The sequence below is a fragment of the Chrysemys picta genome, chromosome 8 (genome assembly GCF_011386835.1).
Source record: "Chrysemys picta bellii isolate R12L10 chromosome 8, ASM1138683v2, whole genome shotgun sequence".
Lineage (NCBI taxonomy): Eukaryota > Metazoa > Chordata > Testudines > Emydidae > Chrysemys > Chrysemys picta.
The window spans coordinates 47,298,297-47,309,345 of record NC_088798.1 but is presented as its reverse complement, the minus strand read 5'-3'; positions in this window follow the sequence as shown (position 1 = coordinate 47,309,345).

Genomic DNA, 11,049 nt, shown 5'->3' with positions numbered 1-11,049 from the left:
AGGGTTCATCTATCTATTCTGATGGCACAAGAAAAAAGTTTAAGATAAAATGAGGCTCTCGGACCCATACTTTTAAAAGATATTTAAGCACCTAAAGAAGCTGATAGGTGCCTAGTAGGATTTTTAAAAGTGCCTATGGGAGTCAGGCACATAGGTGTGTTTGAAAATCCCACATGGCACCTAGCTGCATCTTTAGGTGCCTAATAACTTCCCAATATCTGGTTCTAAAAGATTAATTAAGGTTCCAAAATAACATCAACATACTTGAAATTTTTCATTCTGTATTTCACATATATCATGCAGGATCTTGTCTCTTTGGTCTTGTAAATAGGCCATGCTACTGTACAGGCCTAATGTCTGAGGGGAAAAAATTCTGTTTCCATGCCTTCAAGAACTCTCATCAACCTGATGTTTCTTAATCAAGCTTATTTTTCTATGCAATCAATTTGATATCTTAGTGCTTTCCCTGATTGCTAGTCTTCTCAAAATAGCGTTGTCCATTGATTGTTAGTTTTATATCTTTATTTTTATTACAGCTTCCTGCAATCTCAAAGCAGGGCTTTCAGATTAAAAGAACAGTATCTTGAATTGGATTCCATAATATCTGTACTGCGACCTTGGACCAGTCACTTCATTCTTCTGTGATTTTATTTCCTCTCCTACCTTTTGCCAGTCTTGTGTATCTAGATGGCAAGCTCTTTAAGGCAGGGACGTCCTCTTACTATTTGTGTATATGGATTTTAGCACAACAGATCGGGGCCTCTAGAGGCTACTGTAATACAAATCATAAGAATAATGGACAATCTGACAAGTCAAATACATACCTACTGAGATGGATCTGAAGGGAGCCATAACTGTTTCCTAGCTAGTGGAAACAGCTTAGGAATTAAATCCACGCTCTTTAAAGGGACACCATTTTGAAATCTAGTCAAGTTAAAAAACAAACACTCCCCCCCAAGCTGAAACTGGTTTTAGGTACCCCAGAACTCTCCAGTTTTTCTGATTGTAAAATGCTTCTCTCTTCTCACAAATAATAACGAGTATGCAGGAAAAAACACAGAAATGATCTATACTTCGTGACTAGTTAAAGTGCTATCAAATGCACAAAGTCCCTGTTTTTTTTTTAATTTAATAGTCTTATGATAGTTGTAACTACAACAGACTACAAATTCAGACTGGTGAGTGGCTTTGTAAGTAAGGTGTCCTCTATGTTTATTATATGGTATCTATTAGTCTGTTCAACTCCTATTAGCTTTAATGGGAATTAGATTTGGCTGTATCTATCCAATAAACATTTTTTATTTATTAAAAAAAAAATCAAATCCAAAGAAATAAATGGTAATCAAAGGCAAAAACAACCAGTGTAATAGATCTAAAGGTGAGTAGTTCTGGCAACCATGACTCTCTCTACTGGTTTCAGAGTGGTAGCCATGTTAGTCTGTATCAGCAAAAACAACGAGAGTCCTTGTTGCACCTTAGAGACTAATAAATTTATTTGGGCATAAGCTTTTGTGGGCTAAAACCCACTTCATCGGATGCATGAAGTGAAAAATACAGGAGCAGGTATAAATACATGAAAGGATGGGGGTTGCTTTACCAAGTGTGAGGTCAGTCTAACGAGATAAATCAATTAACAGCAGGATACCAAGGGAGGAAAAATAACTTTTGAAGTGCTAAAAGTGTGGTACATTACAGACAGTTGACAAGAAGGTGTGAGTAACAGTAGAGAGAAATTAGTATTGGGGAAATTAAGTTTAGGTTTTGTAATGACCTAGCTACTCCCAGTCTTTATTCAGGCCTAATCTGATGGTATCCAGTTTGCAAATTAATTCCAGTTCTGGAGCTTTATGTTGGAGTCTGTTTTTGAAGGGTTTTTTTGTTGAAGAATTGCCACTTTTAGGTCTGTTATTGAGTGACAAGAGAGAATGAAGTGTTCTCCAACTGGTTTTTGAATGTTATGATTCCTGATGTCAGATTTGTGTCCATTTATTCTTTTGCATAGAGATTGTCTGGTTTGGCCAATGTACATGGCAGAGGGGCATTTCTGGCACATGATGGCATATATCACATTGGTAGATATGCAGGTGAATGATCCCCTGATGGTATGGCTGATGTGGTTAGGTCCTATGATGGTGTCCCTTGAATAGATATGTGGACAGAGTTGGCATGGCAGTTTGTAACAGGGTTTGGTTCCTGGGTTGGTATTTTTGTTGTGTGGTGTGTAGTTGCTGGTGAGTATTTGCTTCAGGTTAGGGGGCTGTCTGTAGGCAAGGACTGGCCTGTCTCCCAAGGTCTGTGAGAGTGAGGGATCGTCCTTCAGGATAGGTTGTAGATCCTTGATGATGCACTGGAGAGGTTTTAGTTGGGGGCTGTAGGTGACGGCTAGTGGCATTCTGTTATGTTCTTTGTTGGGCCTGTCTTGTAGTAGGTGACTTCTCGTTAGCCTTCTAGCTCTGTCAATCTGTTTCTTCACTTCACCACGTGGGTATTGCAGTTTTAAGAATGCTTGATAGAGATTTTGTAGGTGTTTGTCTCTCTCTGAGGGATTGGAGCAAATGTGGTTGTATCTTAGAGCTTGGCTGTAGACAATGGATCGTGTGGTGTGGTCTGGATGAAAGCTGGAGGTGTGTAGGTAAGTATAGTGGTCAGTAGGTTTCCGATATAGGGTGGTGTTTATGTGACCGTCGCTTATTAGCACTGTAGTGTCTAGGAAGTGGACCTCTTGTTTGGACTGGTCCAGGCTGAGGTTGATGGTACGGTGGAAATTGTTGAAATCTTGGTGGAATTCCTCAAGGGCCTCCTTCCCATGGGTCCATATGATGAAGATGTCATCAATGTAGCGCAAGTAGAGTAGGGGTGTAATGGGACGAGAACTGAGGAAGCGTTGTTCTGAGTCAGTCATAAAAATGTTGGCATACTGAGGGTCCATGTGGGTACCCTTAGCAGTGCCGCTGACTTGAAGGTATAAATTGTCCCCAACTGTGAAATAGTTATGGGTGAGGAATTCTGGATGCCCCATCATCTCAGGCATTGGCACCCTGACAGCAGGATTATATGGCTATGTAGACTCTCTCCTCAGGCCCTACGCTACCAGCACTCCCAGCTATCTTCGAGACACCACTGACTTCCTGAGGAAACTACAATCCTTTGGTGATTTTCCAGAAAACACCATCCTAGCCACAAGCCCTCTCCACCAATATTCCACACAAAGATGGACTACAAGCCATCAAGAATAGCATCCCCAATACCATCACGGCAAACCTGGTGGCTGAATGTTGTGACTTTGTCCTCACCCATTTCAGATTTGGGGACAATTTATACCTTCAAGTCAGCGGGACTGCTATGGGTACCTGCATGGCATATAGCATCAAATATAGAAATATGGATTAATACAAATACACTTCTATAAAGTTTCGATTCAAGATCATTGAAGGGAAAATAAGAGTAAAATGAAAACTCGTTGGTGTACCCAATCATCAGTCGGTTTAAATCAGAATAGTTCTACGGCAGCCAATGTTGATGTATGTCAGCTGAGAATCTGGCCCTTTGGCCCTCTGGCTACGCTAATATGAATATATCCATCCAGTTATCACTCTTTTCTAAGCCAAGTCTGGTTGAGAACTCCTATCTTCTCTGACTTGCTTGGTTTGAGTGATAGCACATATCTCACCTGCACCTCTGGATGTCTGTGATCTAGAGCAGAGGGAAGTACTAAATATTCTCTGGTAATTAAGTGACAAACATTGTTACAATCTAAATTTAAAAACAGCACCATGCTGCCACCCAGAATCTAGCTTGCATCCACCATAAATAGTTATGTGAAGATCGCTCCAGGGTAAGGAATTCTTCATTGGAATAGGACCAGCATAGTGGGGCCTACTCTGCCACTGTACAATTATAGAATCCTAGAAGATTAGGGTTGGAAGAGACCTCAGGAGGTCATCTAGTCCAAGCCCCTGATCAAAGCAGGATCAAGTCCAACTAAATCATCCCAACCGGGGCTTTGTCAAGCCAGGCTTTAAAAACCTGTATGGGTGGAGATGCCACCACCTCCCTATGTAACCCATTCCAGTGCTTAACCACCCTCCTAGTGAAATAGTTTTTCCTAATATCCAACCTAGACCTCCCGCACTGCAACTTGAGACTATTGCTCCTTGTTCTGTCATCTGCCACCTCTGAGAACAGCCTAGCTCCATCCCCATCTTATTTGGAACCCCCTTGCTCCAGTTAGTTGAAGGCTGCTATCAAATTCCCACACTCTTCTCTTCTGCCAACTAAATAAGACCAGTTCCCTAAGCTTCTCCTCATAAGTCATGTGCCCTAGCCGCCTGATCATTTTCATTGCCCTCCACTGGACTGTCTCCAATTTTCCACATTCTTTCTGTAGTGGGGGGCCCAAAACTGGACGCAGTACTCCAGATGTGGCCTCACCAGTGCCGAATAGAGGGGAATAATAACTTCCCTCGATCTTCTGGCAATGCTCCTACTAATGCAGTCCAATATGCCGTTTGCCTTCTTGGCAACAAGGGCACACTGTTGACTCATAGCCAGCTTCTCGTCCACTGTAATACCCAGGTCCTTTTCTGCAGAACTGCTGCTTAGCCAGTCGGTCCCCAGCCTGTAGCAGTGCATGGGATTTTTCCATCCTAAGTGCAGGACTCTGCACTTGTCCTTGTTGAACCTCAGCTTTTTTTGGCCCAATTCTCCAATTTGTCTAGGTCACTCTGGGCCCTATCCCTACCCTCCAGCATATCTACCTCTCCCCCCAGCTTAGTGTCATCCGTGAACTTGCTGAGGGTGCAATCCATTCCATTATCCAGATCATGGATGAAGATGTAGAACAAAACTCGTCCCAGGACTTACCCCTAAGGCACTCCATTTGATACCAGCTGCCAACTAGACATCGAGCTGTTGATCACTACGCATTGAGCCCAACTCTCTAGCCAGCTTTCTATCCACCTTATGGTCCATTCATCCAATCCAAGCTGTGACTGGAGCTTCCCTAAACTCTGACATCCAGATCTTCTGTTTTTGAGTGTTCTGGCCACTTGCAGGCAAAGTCTGCTCCAGCTTACACTGTGGTGTTGGCCCAGCACAAGCTGCTTCTGGATCTGTGAAGTGCAAATGTGACCTTTACCTTAACTTTCTTCTCCCCCGACCTCCCCCCTGTGCTTTTTGTCCATATCAGGGGATCATGCCCAAATATTTTGGTTATTTTATTTCAAATAAACTGGAAGTTATGTCATTCTGTAAACTAAACTCTTGTGTTTATCAATTCTTGCAATTAATCCTGAATAGGTTATTTTACAAGCATTTAATTTGAAATACACACCTGTGATGGGTAGAACACTCAGTGACCGCTTTACTGTATTGAGGGTTAATAAAGTCATTCTAAAATGACTGCAATATACAAATACATGGAGAAAAGCTGCTTGCTACAGGATAAACATCGGGAAGGCTGGGTGGATTTTGCATACTTCATATGTTCTTTATGGTTTCTTATATATTTTCATATTCTAAGTATAAACAATACAGGGAAATTATAAACTCAAAATGAAATTGTAAAGTGTATCAGTTCTCAAAGGTGGCAAGTCATTATTATAAAGGGAAGAATAAAAACTTACAAGCAAGTGGGTCATTTTTTATATCTTTACCCCAGGTATTAATCCAGACTCCTCTTATCCTTCTGTCCCATAATCTGAAAATAGGTTATGTCCTGTAGCATGAATCATTTGTATTGGAAAGTCCCCTGTCTGTGACTAAATTCCACATCTCCCCATTCCGTTCAGATAATTGGATTTCTGTAGTATATCACAGTTTAAATTTCAGGGAAAGTTGATGGATTTAAATTTTGTCCTCCCTCAACCCCAATTTCTCTCTTTATCCTCAATTCTCTGATATCTTATTATAAAGATTGAAAATGCATTTAATTTTCTAAACAGATATATTTTTTTTCATCTTGCCAAAATTGTCTTCCTAGAGTGTAATGCTGGTAAATACCAACTTGCCTCCCCCCACCCCCTTTTCTTTCCTATTTGTGTATTGGCACAATCAACTTTGTCAAGTGCAACTCTGGGACTAGTGCTTGATATTTGCTGGTGCCGAGCCAGCAGAGGAAGAGCTAGAGCACATAATTGTTTTTCTGATGACCTTTTATAAGCATAGACATTTTAATTAAAAAGGAATCATTTACAGGCTCCCCCTTAAGACAAAACCGTCAGAGAGTTTTGTCACCAAAGGAAACTGGTTTTGTTTTTTTATCACTAATGATCCTTGTTTAGGGACAAGGATTTACCTACATGTTGGAGAATGAATGAAAGTGTGTCCAGATGCAATAATAAATTAAAATAAATAAAGGCTCCTAAACCCACATGCATGACTTCAGCCTGCAAAACAGTCCTGTTAAATATAACCCATACTCTGAATCATAAACCTCAAGATGCTATCCAGGAGAACAGTGTTTTAAAGTAGACAATACTGTTGGTTTATCGAACTGATGACACATAGATAAAGCCAAAGGCTTTTCTTCCAAGAACTGTTAATTTAGGAAATAATGAAGATGTTACAAGCATGTCAATACTGTTCTCTCACTTGTTAGAGGAAACCAAATTTACAAAATATTTGGGCTCAATCATAAACATGGCCTCATTTTTCTAGGCAGTATACAATCTGAGCAATAATGCCTGGGTTAGGTTACAGATTTTCCAATAGTCAGGGGTGTTTGGGTATGAAGCTTTGGTTCATCTTATTATAGATATAGAAATCAACAGGATCAGCAGTATTCTGATCTGGTTTCCTACCCCTCCAAATATGCCTGTTTTTGCCTCACCAAAAAAAAATGTTCAAGGGTTATTCTTATCTGCAATTTTGTCTTTCCTTCATCTTTATGTGGACTAAACAATAATTAACTAAGATATTGGGAGGTGAGGATTTGCATTTCTGGGCATATTAATTTTATTCTTTATAGGTTTGGGCAATTTTTCAGAGTATATTAATTTTGAAAATATCAATTTGGCACTTAATATAAAAATACAATATATAAAACAAAGCACTGCGAACCAGAAAGGAATTCCAGTGAAATAACATACTATGTATTGGAGCCTATGAGATCCATATTATTTTATGGACTTATTTTATTATAGGGACAATAGGATCTGTGATTGGGTATTCACCCCAACCAGCCCTGAAAGGGTTAAAAAAGCTTTAAAAGGTCCAATTAGTGTGGCAAGCTGCATGTGAGGGGACTAGGCTGCAAAAGAAATCCCTGACTGGAAGATGGAGCTCAGCTGAGCAGTTATGAGCTGGGCTAGTATAAAGGCAGGATGCCAGCAATAGAAATGGCTCCATTGAGGAATTCTGTAGCTTCCCTCTGTGCATTACAGAAGGGAGGAGAGAACCCAAGCACAGTGTTAAGACCCTGGGATCCTGGCCCTCAGGGTAGGACATACTTAGAAGTGAGAAGGGTGGAGAAGAGAGCCTGTGGGAGGCAGGTAAGAAGCAGCCCAGAGGGAGAGCAGCAAGGTGGGGGACTGAGTAGACCTTTGCTGTGTAGTGGATTGGAATCTGGAGTAGTGGGTGGGCCTACCCCACTTCCCCTACCAGCCTCTGACAGTGTCTGGACAGTGGGTCCAGTGAGACACTATATACTGGTAGGGGAAATCCCATAGTGACCTGGCTGGAGAGTTGAGTCATTAAGATAATTCTGGAATGAAAGAGGGGCTAGAGAGTGAGAGAAAGAGGACAACAGGGAGGGGAGAGACTGCAAGGGGAGGTGTCAGACCTGGAAGAGAGCTATTCCCAGAACAGCCAGGAGGAGATGCCACCTGTGCTGACTAGAGCATCCTGTGACAAGACCTCAGTGCTGCTTTTGTACTGTGCTTTTCTGTATGGAACAAAGACTTACTCCTTAAGGATTACTGAACTACAATAAAAAAATGTTAAAGGGATATTTTAAAACTTTTGTTAACTGAATTTTTTTTGGTTCACTCTGGTCAGTTTCCCTACTGCCTTTAAAAACAAACAAAAAATACAATCTGTCTACCTTCAGAGTGTTAATATGACTTGTAAGTATTCTCACACTTGCTTCTTATCAAACTGTCTGTACTGAGCTACCTTGATTATCACTTCAAAAGTTTTTTTCTCTTACTTAATTGGCCTGTCAGAGTTGGTAAGACAACTTCCACCTGTTCATGCTCTCTGTATGTGTGTATATATTTCTCCTCAATATATGTTTCACTCTATATGCATCCGAAGAAGTGGGTTGTAGCCCACGAAAGCTTATGCTCTAATAAATTTGTTAGTCTCTAAGGTGCCACAAGTACTCCTGTTCTTTTTGAGGATACAGACTAACACGGCTGCTACCCTGAAATATGACAATGACAACTATGAAACTCTCTTCAAAGAGTAAGTGAAAGATGTATGAAAAGGCCCTCTTAGTGACACCCTGGCAATGTGTTTCTCTGGATGACACACTCCATGTATATGCATGTGTGTATGTATCTAAAGAAGATGGCACAGGTAGCAACACCTATAGTTAAGGCTGCCTGACACTTTCTATTTTAAGACCCAATTTTCACTTGCTTATAACTTTGCCAACTTTTAACTCTTCAGGCTGAAATTTCCTATGCCTGATGTATGCCTAAGGATTGTCTATATAATTTTGAAGGGGGAGGTAGTGGTTTCAATAAGAAAATTTCAGACACTTCTGAGAATGAGATTAGGGGAAAATACAGTGTTTTGGAGCAGGGACTTGGGTGGGAGGGAGGAGAGGGTGTCACCCTGATGCCAGTGTTGTGCTTTTTGCTATCCTCATAACATTTATCCAAATTTGGCCAAATTGTAAACCTTTTAAAAATCTGAATTCTCTCTAACTCGGTGGAAACTTGTTAGAATTTGGAAGCTAAATTCTCTGAGGGTTTCATCTGTACTGAACATGCTCCAGCCCACAGTTGAGCAGGATTTCTTCCCTGCAACTGCTATTCTGGGCTGCTGTGGCATCTGCCCTTGGAACTGAGATCGGGGAGATTGTCTTTAGTGCTTTCAGCATACTCACTGCTGGATCCAGGCAGTGTGACTGAAATAGAGGTGGGAATAGAAAATGGAGTAGACTGGGACAAGAAGGCTAAGGAAGGTGACTGGAGTTGGAAGATGGGGGGCTGGACTGGCTGATTGGGACTGGGATAAGGAGTCCAGGGGGTGGACACTCCTACTAACTAGCTGAGGAGTTGGGAGAGGACAGTGCTGAGGAACTAGATGGGGGACAAGAACAGGCTGGAGGGGTCAAGTGAAGATGGGAGTCAGGCTTTCTAGGGAGTAGGGAAAGAAGGGTCTGTGACCACTAGAGCATATATCTTCCAGAACAAGCAATGAAACCCAAGATTCTGGAGTCTCAATATTCCTCTGCTGTCAATAAATATCTGTGAAACCTACTGCAGAAAATGTCTCATCCCCTCTCTAGTGCTTGCTCATGTAGGGGATGACAACCTACTGCAATCAATTACTCCTTTAGCTCAAGTAGGAACTCTGTCAGAGGCAGAGATAGAATCCAATTCTCCAGAGCAGTATTTAATTGCTTTGACCATGACACCATGCTTTCCCATCCTGTAGCACCCTTCTTCATTTACTATATGCTTTCCAACTTCTGCAATAAATGGAGCAGGGTTCTTATAGACAACACCCTCATTCACTTCAGATTCTTGTCCAATAGAGAATCCATTATGCCTTTTATGTAACTGATACATGGAAGGAGTTATGATGGGGACAGTATAGGAGATGACATCCAAGTGGAATTTATTATCACTACATTAATAGTAGCAGCTGATAACAGGATCCTTTTCTTGTGGTGAGCAGAAAGACCTTTAGCAACAAGACTGGATCAAAAATATTCTAGAATAAGCTACAGTACAAAACATTATTTGATTAGTAATATAAGAAGCCATTTTTTGAGGTGTTGCATCTCTTGAATATGACAGGCTAAATTGGATTTTAAAAATTTCGGAAAGTATATTTTCTTAAATGTATGGTCACAAATCACTTTAAGTTGTCACTGAGGATCTGTATGGGAATTCTGTAGCTTATAACTTTCCTGTATATTAAATTTTTGAGACAGGTGCACTTATTGGGGTCAGCCTCCTCCATCTTTTGCTACTGATTGTTAAATTGTGTTTTGTTCTCTTTAGTCATATTTCTGTTAAAATACCAAAGTTTACTGGAAATGTGATTGTCAGAAACTTTAATATGGATTTTTTTGCATGTGAAGATTCCTGTCTAAACCTTAATACCATTCCTTATCTGCCCGACTACTGCAGTGTATATAACTCCTTTACAGAGTTCTACAATACTAAGAAATGCTTTTTTTAAAAGATGCCAATACTTTAGTACAACGTGTGGATGTGTGTGTAGAAAGTCAGCAGGAGGAAGGCTGGGGCAAAAAAGGGGAATAGCTATAAATATCCAAGGAACACGATCCAATGACCATTGAAATCAATGGAAAGATTCCTAGTGACTTCTATAGGTGTTGGATTGACCTCAGAGGAATAGATTAACAAGGGGAATTTAGTTGCTGCAATGTTCAGTGTTGCAGCGCCTAACTTTTAGGTACCCTGCTGCCTAATTAAATTCATGACCCTAATTTAAGCCCTGAGGCTCTCTGTACAACACATGGGAAGTTGAGCACCAAAAAAAAAAAGGGTTAATGAAAGCTAGCACTCTGAGCTGGGAGCTACTTAAGAAAATTGTCAGGAAGTTCTCAGGCCATATGCCCTTCTCCTCAAAGGTTGTTGTGTACCAGCTTCTACTTGGGATTCAGAAGGATCAACTCTCTCCTGAAACTGGGTGCTTACAACCAAATTTTGTTTTTTGATGACTAACCTGCCCCAGTAGTCGGTGGTCAGACACACACCTAAGCTGCAGGAGATCTGAGTTCAAATAACAGGCATTTGGACCCAGGTGTCTCACTTCCCAGGAGAATGCCCTAACCACTGGGATAGGTCTCTTTCACTGTCCCCTTTGTATAAAATATTCTGTTCCACTTTGTATAAAATATTTATT